Source organism: Pinus tabuliformis, chromosome 7, assembly GCF_031772625.1.
Source record: "Pinus tabuliformis cultivar Carrire ecotype Pingquan chromosome 7, CPIR1, whole genome shotgun sequence".
Taxonomy (NCBI): Eukaryota; Viridiplantae; Streptophyta; class Pinopsida; order Pinales; family Pinaceae; genus Pinus; species Pinus tabuliformis.
This window is the reverse complement of record NC_142293.1, coordinates 1516136196-1516147170: the sequence shown is the minus strand read 5'-3', so window position 1 is coordinate 1516147170 and position 10975 is coordinate 1516136196. Positions and strand designations below refer to the sequence as shown.

The 10975-nt window shown below is 42.2% G+C and overlaps 1 pseudogene; it reads right to left on the bottom strand.

Annotated features, from left to right (window-relative positions):
• LOC149253606 (cytochrome c-type biogenesis ccda-like chloroplastic protein pseudogene) lies at positions 1–9700 on the bottom strand (annotated as a pseudogene).
• Between the last annotated feature and the right edge of the window lie 1275 nt (positions 9701–10975).

Sequence of the window (10975 nt, the reverse complement as noted above, 5' to 3'; positions counted from 1 at the left end):
TCAATGCCATGAATACTTGCAAAAAGATCCTCTATGTGCTGTAGTTAATGAATATAATACCTCTGAAGCATGTGCCCAGTCTGCTGTCTTCCAAAGAGCAGCCTTTTCTTGAGCTATTCCTGTTGTGTATGTCAATAATGGGCTGCTTTCTGTGAATGGATCCTTAGATGCCACCACATAAGCAAGCAATGCTGCAAGCACAGGGGTACTACTAAGGTTAGCCCTGCCAAATATCCTTGCACACTTGAAGGGAAGCTGGCCGCAGCAGCATGTGCATAAAAAATGCTGGAGAATGATGTAAGTTGCAATTCAATAATTTCTAATAGGTGTAAACCCATGATAACTGCTATTCCAGATGCAGCCACTAGAAACCTGTGTCCAATATGCCCATAAGCATCTCCAGCAAATAATGCCACAATACCAAGAACAGTCAATGCCGTTGCAAATCCCTGAAAAGGCTACTGAATCAACAAATACCTGTGAATGGCCTTTCCAGATCCAAAGGCCCCAGTTTAACCAAGTGTCAGTGATAATACACTAACTGTGCATGGAGACATACTTGTCACCAGGTCTGCACCAAAAACAATACCAACCGTGGTTGGACTGAGAAGATAACTATATTTGAACAGCTTCATTTCCCTGCTGGCCAGATGTGTGCAAATTATTGCCTAGTGAATCTCCAGCGGAAACCAAATCAGAAACAAGCTGATTGGAGCAGCTAACACCTTCTCACTTGCCACCAAGTGTTTGCTGCGATCATGCCTCTAAACAAATGTCTTTAAGAATTTATCACCATCCACTCCACAAATCTTCTCATGCAAAGCTCTTAAATTTTGCTCAGAAATTGACCTTGTATTAATGCTGATTTCATGACGCTGCTATAGGTCTGAAAATAGCTAGACAAGGGGTGCCATTTCTGCTGTTAGATCAGCACCTAAACAAGTTTGAAAATAGGGCCAGATCATTCCTTTCAATCTGCTATGCTTTTGTTAAAATTGGCAACCAGGGCAAAACTTCATGTGGGTCATCTTATTCATGGCTGATAATATATTTATTAGATTCCTCTCGTCGAGAGGTGTAGGATTGATATAAAGATCATCTGATTCCGATAAGTATTCATGGAGATATGAATTTATTTTGATTATGGAATTATTATCAAGCCGACCTACAACTCATGTAGGCTCAGAAGCCCAACAGTCGCATTTATTCACCCACCAACATTGTGTATAAATATAAGAGGACTTTTCCTCATTTAAACTCACTCATCTCATCACATCTCTCTCTCTACTGCGCAAATATGAGTCTCTTCTCTACTGCGCTGAAATGGGTCTCTCTCTCTCACACATGTGAAGCCGGAAACTGCTGAAACTGAAGCTGCAACTATAGAAGCAAAGATTGACTTGCGTGGCCTAGAAGATCTCCTCTTCAGAACTGCGCTGTAGGTTCATCTGAACCTCCTCTGAAAGCCGCAACTTTTTGTGGTGGAATGAAGTCAATCCGACGAACGGTTTGCAAGATATCGACTACCCTAGTTTGAAGCCGGAAACTGCTGAAACTGATCCTGCAACTGCAGAAGCAAAGATTGACTTGCGTGGCCTAGAATATATCCTCATTTGAACTGCACTGTAGGTTCATCTGAACCTCCTCTGAAAGCTGCAACTTTTGGTGGTGGAATGAAGTCAATCCGACGAACGGTTTGCAAGATATCGACTGCCCTAGTTTGAAGCCGGAAACTGCTGAAACTAAAGCTGCAACTGCAGAAGCAAAGATTGACTTGCGTGGCCTAGAAGATCTCCTCATCTGAACTATGCTGTAGGTTCATTTGAACCTCCTCTGGAACCGAAACTTTTGGTGGTGGAATGAAGTCAATCCGACTGTCGGTTTGTGAGATATGGTCTGCCCTAGTTTGATAATGAAACCGCTAATGCTGATGCTACTGATCTAGGGTTTGCTACTGCTGATATGAATCATATTTATTGTACTATTTCTCTCTGCTGAATTATTGAAGATAAAAGAAGATTTGATCAAAGGGTTTCCCCACACATTGTGGGGTTTGTCCCTGGCTAGCCGCCACATCTTGTGTCTCTTGTCTTGGCTTGTTTTCTATCGATCGTTTAATGTTCTATCTGCACTTTACTTTATGTACATGTGATTGCTAATCGGTGGAATATAATAAGAAAAAGAAGTAAACTGTTATAAGCATAGAACATACCATAACTTAACATGGTATCAGAGCTGAGGTGAAGACAAAGCCCGAGCAAGAGCAAGAGCAATCATTGAAGAGAAGATTGGCAAGGCTATCTTAAAAGAACTATGGGGTCCTCAACACTCTTTCCTGCCGAAGACAAGCTCCGTGAGAAAGCTGACTATCACGGATGGAAGATGTCTATCGATCTAACCCTTGAAGATCAAGGAGTGCTGGACCATGTAAGAGGCAATATTGTTGAGCCTTCATCAAATGCATCTGCTACTGCCTGGAACAAATGGAAAAATGGAGAAGTCAAAACAAAGAAGATCATCCGGGACTCTATCGACAAGCGCTTGGTGGCCTACATCTCTGATCTAGACACCTCCAAGGAAATCTACGACAGACTGGTGAGTTCATTTAAAGTTAATGATGCAAATCAAGTTTTGTTTCTTAGAAATAAGTTGAGGGAAATCAAGAAGGGTAAAGATGAAAGTATGCAAGCATATTTCTTAAGAATCACCGAGATCAAGAACGATCTCCTATCTATTGGGGAAACCATTACTGACAGAGAAATGACACTCACAACTCTCAGAGGATTACCATCTGAATGGTATGTGTTCAGGACTACTCTTCTGAACAATAATGAAATTCCTAGTTTCGAGGAATTAATGGCTAGATGCATTCAAGAACAAACAAGGGTAGAAGAGTAGGAAATGCCCTTGGCTAAAGGTCCTCCTGCTACTTTTTCTTCTCATGCTAAGAAAAGAAATAATTCTGGGTCTAAATCGAAAAGAAAGGTTGGATTTAAGGATGGAAGAAAAGGACGATGTTTCATTTGCAATAAAGCAGGTCACTATGCAAGGGAATGCCCTGATAGAAAGGACTCTCACCGTGACGATGATCAAAATCCCTCTCATGGAAATTGAAGGAATGGAAAATTCAACAACAAGGGAAAGAGGAGAGTTGGGAATCAAGGAAGAGGACAAGCATTCAAGAAGGCCAGAAATTCCAGGATGTATTAAATGCACCTGACCTCAAAAAGAACCTGGTATCCATCTCGGCAATGGAAGACAAAAGCTACAAGGTAACCTTCAGCGATGGCAAGGTATGTATATGGAAAAATAATGTTAAAGATGTCTTTACTCTTGGGTTAAGTGTTGATTCATTATATCAGGTCGATGGAAGTCCGCTAGGTGTCATGTCTTGTGACACAACTCTTCAGTCCGAACTTTGGCATCGGAGGTTTGCCCACCTTCATTACAAAGCTCTACCCGATGTAAGACAGATGGTAACAGGGATGCCTGAATTCCAAGTAGAGAAAGAAGGTGTATGTCCAGGATGTGCCGAAGGAAAGCTCAAAAGGGGACCATTCCCTTCAAGACAAAGCAAGACCTCTGATATATTACAATTGGTTCACTAAGGCATACCTGAGCTTGGCATTAAGAGGGAGACTACTACACCACATACTCCTGAGCAGAATGGTGTGGTGGGAAGGAAGAACTGCACGATGATGGAAGCTGTCTGGGCCATGCTATATGATCAAAGACTTCTGATGTTTCTATGGGCTGAAACCACAATCACCGTCGTATATGTACAAAATTGATGCCCTCATCAAGCATTGGGTTCCAAGACTCCTAAAGAAAAGTTCACCGCAAGGTGAACAATCTTTCGACTTTGAGGAGCTCTCAAGAAGCCAACACCAGGGAACCGAAAGAAAAGGATGATGAATCAATGCCTGATGTAGAAGAACCCATGGATCTGATAGATTCTCATCCACATGAGCCTTCCTCTTCTAGGAAGAGGCCTTCATGGCTTAGGGGGATACTTGATGGTGCTGAAGGACATGCTGCACCCTGAGGAACCTTTTGTGAAAGTAAGAAACCTAATAGGTATCAGGGATACCTGACCATCATGAGCACGATCATACAAAATGAACCTTCATCATTCTCAGATGTCATCAAGCATTAATTATGGAAGGATGCTATAACCATAGAATATGAGTCTATTATGGAGAATGATGTCTGGGAAGTAGTTCCCAGACCCTAGACAAGACAATTGTTACTTCAAAATGGCTTTACAAGATAAAGCATGCAACAAATGGAAGTATGGAAAAGTATGAGGTTCATTTTGTTGCTCATGGTTTATCCCAGAAGGAAGCTATAGACTATGATGAGATATTTGCACCTGTTGCCAGATATACGACCATCCGCTCGATCATAGCCCTTGCCGCTTCACAAGGATGGAACCTACATCAGATGGATGTTAAGACCGCGTTCTTGCATGAAAAGAGGTCTATGTGGAGCAACCTGAAGGAATTGAGATTTATGATTGAAAAATCTCATGTATGCAGGTTGAAGAAGGCTCTCTATGGGCTGAAGCAAGCACCCCGAGCATGGTATGAGAGGATCGATAGCTACTTGATGAAGTTGGGATTCACTAGGAGTGAAGCTGATGCTAACCTTTACTTTAAGGTTGAAGATGACAAGCCTCTCATACTGGTGTTGTATGTGGATGACCTCTTTCTAACAGGTGCAAACCCTCTCATTCACAAATGTAAGAGGGAGATGGCTTCTGAATTTGAAATGAAGGACCAAGGACTTGAAGTGTGGCAGAAGCCAATGGAATTTTTCTTATCTCAAGGAAAATATGTGGTAAATATATTGGAAAGATTCGGTATGATGGACTGCAAGCCTGTGACTACCTCGAGGATCTTAACTTTTAGAAATTATATGGTAGTGATGTTGGACTAGACTTGGGAAATGCCTCTGAGTTTCAAAAACTCATTCGCATTGATGTTCTTGGTGAACCTCTGTTCGAATATATGTCTTGCAGTTAGCATTGTGAGCTCATACTTGGTTGAGCCTCACTGGATTGATGCTAGGAATCTTCTGAGATGTCTTCAGGACACAATCTCTCATGGATTAAGATACACTGCCGGAGATGTGAGACTACTTGGATATACTGATGTTGATTGGGCAGGCAGTGTGGTGGACTGTAAGAGCACTTCCGAGTGCTGTTTCACCTTGGGATCTGCTTCAGTATCCTGGATGAGCAGGAATCAGAAGTCAGTGGCTTTGAGCACCACCGAAGTAGAATATATTGCTGCTAGCATGACCTCGTGTGACGCAGTCTGGTTGCGAAAGCTCTTCAGTGAGCTGTTTGGATTTACATTGGATACCACTGTGATTCTCTATAACAACCAGAGGTGGGATTCGATTATTGAGGAATATCGTATTCATCGATTGCTCCAGCAGATAGACATCATCTTGGATATGGTAAGTTGATGAGCAAGGAGGCTCCATTGCATTAAGATGATGTACAGGTTGATACACCTTGTCAAAGCCCTGAGGAAAGATCTAATCTGTGATTTTCCCAAACGACTTGGAGTCATCAAGAAACCCTTGTACAAGGGTCCTGCATGTTGCATACATTGAGCTCTGGGAGCTCTGAGGGCTTGTGGTTCTTACTGGAGCAACATACGACCACAGGGTGACTCACCCTCCCCTGGTGGTGCGCACTGGAACAAGATGATTCGCTCTCTTGGGGAACAAGATGATTCACTCTCTTGTGGAACAAGATGATTCGCTCTCTTGTGGAACAGGATGATTCACTCTCCTGTGTAGCAGGATGATTAGTTCTCCTATGAGGCCTGGATTGATGTGTTCTCCATGGCGGCCTGGATTGATGTGTTCTCCATGGCGGCCTGGATTGATGTGTTCTCCATGGCAATTGTAGCAGGATTGATGTGTTCTCCTGTGAGGACAGGATTGATTAGTTCTCCTGTCGAGGCATCCTACCCATGCAGTCTGGGACTCATGGGAAGTACCTCTCATCTGATCAATGAGCAGGGAAATGAAGTTAGGGACCATAGTAGTATCGATGGACGCATCGTTGTAACTACCGTACTCCCTACGCTAGGATGAGCTCCATTGATCTGGGATCAATGATACTGGTCTGGGACCAGTGGTAGGAGTTGTACCATACTATGACGCTGACTTCGGGTCGGTTGAGACTAGTCTGGGATCAGTGGTACATACTCTGAGACTGACTTTGAGTCAGTGGAGGATGATATTGGTCTGGGACCATTGGAGTTGTACTCACTATGACGCTGACTTTGGGTTGGTTGAGACTGGTTTGCGACCAGTGGTACATAGTCTGAGACTGACTTTGAGTCAGTATGATACATCCTCAATCATTTCTTCTTCTTCATAATTCGGACAAAAGTAGAGTAGAACAGAACAATGCAAGAGTAGAGCAGAACAGAACAAAACAGTACAGATCAGTGCAGGGCAGAACAAGACAAAGCAGAACAGGCAAAATAGAGCAGAGCAGGGCAAGGGTCAGGCTGTACAAGGCAGTGCATTTGATGGATGAATAGTAACGACCGATAGATAGATTGCAGATGAAGTTCTCCATGGTTGAGAGGGAGTGTTAAAATTGGCAACCAGGGAAAAACTTCATGTGGGTCATCTTATTCATGGCTGATAATATATTTATTAGATTCCTCTCGTCGAGAGGTGTAGGATTGATATAAAGATCATCCGATTCCGATAAGTATTCATGGAGATATGAATTTATTTTGATTATGGAATTATTATCAAGCCGACCTACAACTCATGTAGGCTCAGAAGCCCAACAGTGGCATTTATTCACCCACCAACGTTGTGTATAAATATAAGAGGACTTTTCCTCATTTAAACTCACTCATCTCATCACATCTCTCTCTCTCTACTGCGCAGATATGAGTCTCTTCTCTACTGCGCTGAAATGGGTCTCTCTCTCACACATGTGAAACCGGAAACTGCTGAAACTGAAGCTGCAACTATAGAAGCAAAGATTGACTTGCGTGGCCTAGAAGATCTCCTCTTCAGAACTGCGCTGTAGGTTCATCTGAACCTCCTCTGAAAGCCGCAACTTTTTGTGGTGGAATGAAGTCAATCCGACGAACGGTTTGCAAGATATCGACTACCCTAGTTTGAAGCCGGAAACTGCTGAAACTGATCCTGCAACTGCAGAAGCAAAGATTGACTTGCGTGGCCTAGAATATATCCTCATTTGAACTGCACTGTAGGTTCATCTGAACCTCCTCTGAAAGCTGCAACTTTTGGTGGTGGAATGAAGTCAATCCGACGAACGGTTTGCAAGATATCGACTGCCCTAGTTTGAAGCCGGAAACTGCTGAAACTAAAGCTGCAACTGCAGAAGCAAAGATTGACTTGCGTGGCCTAGAAGATCTCCTCATCTGAACTATGCTGTAGGTTCATTTGAACCTCCTCTGGAACCGAAACTTTTGGTGGTGGAATGAAGTCAATCCGACTGTCGGTTTGTGAGATATGGTCTGCCCTAGTTTGATAATGAAACCGCTAATGCTAATGCTACTGATCTAGGGTTTGCTACTGCTGATATGAATCATATTTATTGTACTATTTCTCTCTGCTGAATTATTGAAGATAAAAGAAGATTTGATCAAAGGGTTTCCCCACACATTGTGGGGTTTGTCCCTGGCTAGCCGCCACATCTTGTGTCTCTTGTCTTGGCTTGTTTTCTATCGATCGTTTAATGTTCTATCTGCACTTTACTTTATGTACATGTGATTGCTAATCGGTGGAATATAATAAAAAAAAGAAGTAAACTGTTATAAGCATAGAACATACCATAACTTAACAGCTTTCCAAAAGCAAATAGGGAACCACACATCAAAGTCGTTCTCTTCTTAGAAGCTCTTCCACCTTTCAAGTAGGTAGCATGGCCCATACACTAAATTTTGTGATTATAAAACATGAGCACATGAGCTTTTCCGAAAGGTCTGGTTTACCATAAATAGTCTCTGCCAGTACTCTCTTTTTCTCTTTTTCTGAAACTTCTCCCCAAACATACTCCAGAAATGAAATGTCCAACAGATCTTTGAGAAGGAAATCAGTTCTCTAAGCAGGCTGAAATTTATCAGTGCCAAAGGCCTAGATGTCACTTTTCCAATTATTTACTGTGCTAAAGAGCTACCACCTTCCTGAGATGAATGAAAACCCTACTTGAAGTCATATGTAGCATCTGTATGAGAGGGTGTTTCAGTGTAATGATTTCTTTGATCTGTATCTGACACAACAGTTGGTGTTCCAGTAGTAGAGTACCAAATCAAATGCATTTCCAGAATAACCTCTGTAGACTGAAATAAGCTTCCATGTCTGACAGATTCTTTTGTGGACTAAGACATGTACTTATGTTACATGTTGCCTCAAAATCAATCACAACAAAGCACTAAAAATTCTCGGAGTCGCAGTTACTGGATTGCTTCCCTTTTACTGGTAAGTTGTTGTTTCAATGTAAGTAGTAAGTACTGGGTATGCATGAAAACTGAAAGCTTGTGGAACATACCCAATGTAGAATTTCCACGAAATTTTGATCTGCTGATAAGAACAATTTGAAAAACACTTTATTTTCTTACAAACACAAAATTTCTCTACCCAATTTGCAGCAGAATTAGGAACAGAAATAAAACACAGTCACACAATTCAAGACAATTTTTTTTTCTTAGGGAACCCAACTGGGAAAACCCTCTGCTTGATGAGAATTTTATTGATAGAAAAACTGAGCAATTGATCTCTTACAAAATACTATTGTTTCAATCTGAAAGACACACTTGTCTTTCCTGCTTGTTCTAAGCTTGAAACCCTTGCAACACTGCTGATCCCTGCTGCCCTTTATCAACCTGTGCACAAGCTTTTCTTGCACTCTCTTCCTCTCACAAGCTCCACACACAAACTCGTGTTTCCTATTGCTTGGTCTCACCAAAACAATGATTAAACTTGTGCCTTCGTTCCTTCTTTTAAAGGAAATTCAAATGGTTAAAATTAGTGAGATTTCTAATTAAGGAATTGAATTAAAGCTTTTCTAGTTAACAAAAGTCAAAAAGACTAGTTAACTGGATCCTCCTAAAATTTAGAAGGCTAACTCCACTTAAGCTTTCAGTTCCCAATTTAACTCACACTAGAAGATCAAAACTCGACCTTCAACTTCAACACATCAGTTAACTGCCTCATGCACTCGTAATTTTTAGGGAAACTCCTAAATTTTAGGAACTCGACCATGCACAAAATGAACTCGACTTTGACTCCTTGAATTAAGGCACAAATCAAGGAATCACTTTTCTTGCTAATTTTCAACACTCCCTCTTAGTGAGGCAAGTGTCCCTGAAAGAACCTCATCCACCTGGATCTTTCTTCAACTCTACCAAGTTCTCTGCTGCTGCATTTGCTCCTTTTGAACTATAAGGCTTCCTTCCTTTCTTCTGTGGAACTTGCTTTGAAACCTGTTCTTTCCCACCATACTCTGTGAGCTGTGCTCCTCCTCTTCATCCTGTCGGTCAGCCCAATTGCCAACTAGCTTAGACTGAAACTGAGATACCGGCCGAGTCTCCATTTTGAGAGCTTTATCTTGCTCTCGTTCAAGCATCACTACTCTACTTTGTGCACTACTTGCCTTGTTGCTCAAGGTTGCACCTGTCTCTACCTGCATTTTGTAGAGATTCTTCATCCTCACACCTCTCTGGCTCTAACATCCAAAAGCTAAGTGTTGGAGGTATGCCTTACCTTCATTGAAGTTGACATCATATCCCTTTTCCTCAAGGGTGGCTACCAAAACAAGATTCTGCGTCAATCCTGGATCATAAAAATCATCTATGAGATGAAGGGAATTACCTTAATCCCTCTGAAAGCTTATAGTATCAACTCCTCTCGCTGCATACTGACCATCATCTCCTAGCTCAATATGAACCTGCATGTCCTTCTCCTTTAGGTGGTTGAAACTCTTCCTGTTCCCAATCATGTGGAAGGAACCTCCTGAATCAATATACCACATACTGTTATCTGTTGAGCTTTCCATGCAAGCTATCAACGAGAAATCATTCTCGAACTGGGCAAAAAAGTCATCTACCTCCGCTGATGCAGCGACATGATCCTTCCCGACCCCCTTCTTCTTACTAGGACACTTAGAAGCATAGTGTCCAAACTCATGGCAATGGAAGCACTTGATCTTACTTAGATCCTTCTTCTTGCCCTTCTCATTGGACCCGACCTCTCCTTGGCTCTTCTCGCCCTTAGCCTTGCTACCCTTGCTTGCCAGGGCACAATTCTCCTCGTCCTCTGTCATAATCGATCTCCCTTCTATGGTTCTTCTTCGAATCTCTTCCTGTATGCAGCGAGTCCAAAACCTTTCCCACTTTGGGAAGTTCTCTCTCCCACTAACAACATCTTGGAATCCTTTCCACGACTTGTGAAGTCCAAGTAAGGCAAAACTCACAAGATCATGATCAAATACAATTTCGCCCACCTCACCTAGTTCATCTCGTACCTGAGTGAACCTTGACAATAAGGGACGATGGACTCATCCTTGCTCATCCGGATACTCCTCAACTTCTCCTTAAGAGCAAGCTTCCTAGTATCACTGGTACTGATACAACTTTAGGATTGTATTGTACATCTCATACGCTGTCTTCTTCTCATGGATATGAAACACCATATGATTTTTTATACCTTCTAGAATGATCCTCTTTGCCTTGATATCATTCTTATTATGCTGGGCCAATTGTTGGCCATCTTGTGGTGGTGAGATAGTCTGCTTCACGAATTCTCCCACACCATTACCTTCCAACACTATCATAATCCTTCCTTTCCAAGCTATCAAGTTTGATGCTCCCTCTAGACAGTGATCTGCTCTCAAACCTTGGTAAGCCTTCCTGCTTCCCCTGAGAGCTCTCTAAAAAACTTGCCCACTAACAGTCTTGTAGTCCTT